Source organism: Cucumis melo, chromosome 6 (assembly GCF_025177605.1).
Source record: "Cucumis melo cultivar AY chromosome 6, USDA_Cmelo_AY_1.0, whole genome shotgun sequence".
NCBI lineage: Eukaryota > Viridiplantae > Streptophyta > Magnoliopsida > Cucurbitales > Cucurbitaceae > Cucumis > Cucumis melo.
In genome coordinates this window covers 24,324,548-24,329,157 of record NC_066862.1, presented here as the reverse complement: position 1 = coordinate 24,329,157, position 4,610 = coordinate 24,324,548, and the positions used below count along the sequence as shown (strand labels likewise).

Here is a 4,610-nt window from a genome sequence, read left to right as displayed (position 1 = left end):
TGGAACGTCGTTCAACATGAAAAGATGAATATGATACACTATAACAGGCATGTGCAAAAAGATGCTAAATCTACAATGCAAGAAAATGCCCAAAGAGTAACTTTAAAATATTTGCCCAAATCATAAAATCAACTTGAAAAAAAAATACAATTACGATACCTAAATTTGAATGTGAAAAAATAAAGAACGACTTACATAGTATCAAGGAGAGGTTGTAGGACCACGTTTCTCACTAGAACCCACAATGCCAACTCTATCTGCACGATTCTTGGTTTTCATGTCATCTGTGACTTTCTTCAGACCTAGTGTAGAGAAATTGCTTAGAGATGTACAAATAATAGTGAAGGGGAGAGTTTTGGAAACACGAGAGAACATTTGAATGTTTCTAAAATTAGAGACAGCAATACCTAAAGTCACGGGCTTCCCTTAATTGATTTCTTGGAAAACAGCAACCATTCCTTCTTTTAGCTTAGAAGATGAAGCCTGAGAAGGTTCAGAGCTGAATAGTGAAGCTAGAGGGGGTGGAGGAGGAGAAGCCTTAGGAGCAGCAGAAGTAGTTGTTTTCCCAGAACACTCCATACTGAACCCAAAGGATAGAAACTTTTGACATAGTCCCTTAAACCTGACAAATAGAGTTCCTTTATAACTTTGGCCCACTCAACATGATTTGGATCTTTGTTTCTGTACTCTACAAGAACCTGAATGAAGAAGTAAACAGGTCGGCTGTATACCATTTTAATTTTTGTTATGAATGAAATAACTATACAAAGCCAAAATAAGATATATCAAAATGGACTCAAGAACAACTGATTTCAAAAGCACTTAGGAATTGTGGTTGCATATAGCATGCTAGATTAAATCTATGACAAGTACCTACTATAAGTAATCAAAATATGAAATTCATTCATTCCAATAATGACAAGATCAATGCATTCCAGTTTCCAGTAACAAAATACTAGCTGTGTTAATAGAAAAGATAGACTCTAATGATGGCCTAGATGCTTTGTGCTAATGTTAAGTAGTTTCTATACTCTATTTTTCCATGCGTTTGTTTTTTGAGAAACGGGGACTAAATAAATTCTATCAATAAATTACAAGTTCCGAGAAAACATTAGCTTACTTTGTTGTTGTAAAATTCAGCCATTTGCCAACTTTCTTGAACATGGGCAATGGGCATGCTCATACCTAGAACAATCAAGAACCAATTAGATGGAATGAATTGGAATTACACATTCCAATGTGGACACGCTCAACTACATTTCATACCACAGTCTTTTTCTGTGAATGCAATCCAAGCCAGTGCAGATAGACTATCAGCTGTAGCTTTCAAATGGTTGAAGAAATCAGACCTCCTTCCCCCTATGAGTGCATTTGCTTTCATAGTAACTTCATTCAATTGCTTCAGAAATTCAGCTAAGCCCGCCAAGTCAGGTTTCTGAAACAAAGAAACAAATAAATTAACTTCAAAGCAACAAATCGTGATCTATCACTTCGATTTTCCATTTGTTCAATCCAAAATTTCTCACTTGACTAATTAAGAAAAAGATTCAAAAAAACAGTTATTAGCCTAGTTATGAAAAATCAAACACCATAATGAATTAATCAATTAACCTAACCTTACTTATATTCGGAACAACCGATCTGAGTGCAAAAAGCCTCTCGTTAAGCTTCCTCCTTCTATTCCTTTCTGATAATATGTTCTTCGAAGTCGCCAATCCATCTAGCAAACTCGAATCATAATAACTAGGAAGTGGTCTTCGAATCCCTAACTTTCTTAAGCAAAAACACCGATGTAAAATTCCAGTTAAAGAAAAAAATCCCCAAATGCCTCATTAAATAACACACATCATCAACATTTTCAAAGGAGAAAGAAAAATAGAGAAATTTTACGTAGTCCCTGAGGAATTCAAAGTAGTGGTCTTCAATGCTATTCATACCCTGACGACATTATGCTTGAAATTTTAGACATATGAGTGCTGGAATTTCAGAGACACACCATTACACCTGAAACACACCATTACGCTTCATCCATGGACAACCGACTTCGACGGGAACAAAAACTAGCAAGCGAGATGAAAACAAAAACAAGAGAGACTAGAGACTTTAGTTTGAATGATTTGAACGAAAATCAAATGAGGAATTTTTCTGACCTTGAGTGTGAATGAAATCGAAGAGTGAACGGGTGTGAATGAAATCGAAGAGTGAATGGGCGTGAACAAACAAAATCGAATAGTGAATGTGAGGAGAGATCGAATTGAAGAAAGAATCGAATGAGGGTAGGGAGTGAAGGAACGAAAACAAAATTGATAAAAATGAAAAGGACCATTTAGGGGGAAAGCGTAAGCAAAACCCTAAAGAAAAGTAAAAAAATTATTTTATTATTTATATTCAATGACAGTTAAAATTTGTCATTGATTTATGACAGTTAAAAACTGTCATAACTTCTTCAAATCCAAAAAATTCCGCCTTTTCCCGCCAAAAACGTGCATTTTGACCTTTTATGACAGTTTTTTCTTCCCTCCTTTTAATTTTGGTTGGAATAAACTGTCATAGTAGATACCTTTTCTTGTAGTGTCGATATTGCGAATTAGTCATTCGCTTTAGAAGAAAAGATGTCAAATACTAAACTAGTAAGAAAAGTTCTGCACTTACTTCCCTAACGTTTCAATATTTAAAGTCATCGCCATAGAAGAAGCAAACGATGTCACTACAATGAAACTTGATGAACTATTCGGATCATTGAGAACTTTTGAATTGAATTTGGGAGAAGGTGATTTCAAGTGAAATTTTAGTGGTTGTTTTTCAGTCTGTAAGTGAGGGCGTGCCTCTACCACAGAAAGAGTGAGTCAGTGAAGAAAACTTAGTTGAGTCAATTGCGCTTTTGACTAAACAAATGCCCAAACTTCGAAGTTAGTTTAATTAGCATGCTAGGATTTATTAGAATCATAACAACTGAGATTTCAATACATCCTCCTATTATTCTCATAGCTCTTCTAGTTCAAACAATAATGTTTGTGTGAATAAGAGAAGAGAGAATCAGAGATTGAGTGTTTGTTTTCTCTAAAAATGATAGAAGTGATAAAAGCATCAGATGTCATGAATGCAAAGGCTTCAGTCAATATCAAGCTGAGTCTGTTACCATTTTGTTGTCTCAGTTTAGGGTTTAGGGTCTAAAACATAAGGAGAAAGGATTATCTGTTAACTTGTCTGATGATGAAGTGTCTTCTGATAATGAGTCAAAAGAATTTGGCAGAGCCTTTATCAGTATTGTTGCTACTAAAGATAACTGTGGGCAAAAGAATTCTGCCAAATGCACTGATTGTAAGTAATCATCACCTTGCGTTACTCTAGACGGTGTTGATTTCATCATGAAATGGGAGGAGATCAAATTGTTCTAAAACAACAAAAGAAAAGGCTACAAGCCTTAATGGAGGATAATCATCGTCTTGTGGCAACAATTGCTACTCTCAAAATTGAACTGAAAGAAGCTCGTCGTGAGGTTGATTCCCTATCTAAGTCAGTCAAAATGATCACATCTGAAACACAAACTCTGGACGGTATTTTGACTAATAGGAAACCCAAGTGTGATAAAAAGGGGCTGAGTTTTCTAGAAAAAATTCTACTTCTGCAAAGTCTTCCACTATGTTCATACGAGTTTCTAGTAGGCTAACAACGATGTAAAGGAACCTACCCTCAAAGAAGAAGGATTGCTTACAAAAAATTAGAAACAGAGAATATCTAGAAGATAAGTATGTCACTTTTGTGGACGACCTGGACAGATACGGCCATACTTCTTTCGGTTACATGACCTCTAACCAAATAGCCAAAATTTTAGAACGTATCATGGTCTAATCCTAAAACTAAATGGAGAATGAAAAGAAGAGAAGAAATTAATAAGTGCAATGTTGCATTTACCTCAATTCATACGTCAAGAGCAAAAGACTAGTATTTTGACAGTGATTGCTCCAGACATATGACAAGAACTTCCACTTTCTTTACTAACTTCAAAGAATAAAACACTAGATATGTCATGTTCGATGATGGAGTCAACGGAAAAGTTCTCGAAAAAGAGAACATTAACCAACCATATCTACCATGTCTTTAAGATGTCAAATTAGTTAAAGGTTTATTTGCAAATCTGATCAGCATTAGTCAACTATGCGATCAAAGTTTTTTTGTTAACTTCAGTAAAGACAAATGTGATGTTTTAAACAAAGTGAACAAAATGCTCTTAAGTGAAATTCGTCTCTCTAATATTTGCTACCACTACAATTTAGAGATGTCTATTTGCAACCTGATGAAATCAGATGAAGCAGAATTATGGTATAAACGTCTTCGTCATATCGATATTCATCCATATGCAAAACCATCGGAGCGGGTAGTTCTTGAAATTCCTATTTTGAAATATGATACTCCTAGCTTTTATAATAAATGCTCTATAGGAAAAACCATCAGAGCTTCTGACAAGTCTACTAGTCAGTACACAAATAATCGTGTACTCGAACTGCTATACCTGGACCTGATGCGTTCTATGCAGGTTAAAAGTCTTGGGAGAACGATATGAATTCTTGTGTGCTAACGTGTTCTCTCGATATAGTTGGGTAAAATTT

General features: G+C 35.2%; 1 long non-coding RNA gene across 1 annotated transcript; it reads right to left on the bottom strand.

Moving 5' to 3' along the window:
* Positions 1 to 608: 608 nt before the first annotated feature.
* LOC103491862 (uncharacterized) lies at positions 609 to 1,349 on the bottom strand. The gene is made up of 3 exons (XR_007821437.1): positions 1,267 to 1,349; positions 1,121 to 1,185; positions 609 to 698 (listed from the first exon to the last, which is right to left on the bottom strand). It is a non-coding gene; the product is annotated as an uncharacterized LOC103491862 (long non-coding RNA).
* Positions 1,350 to 4,610: the final 3,261 nt, after the last annotated feature.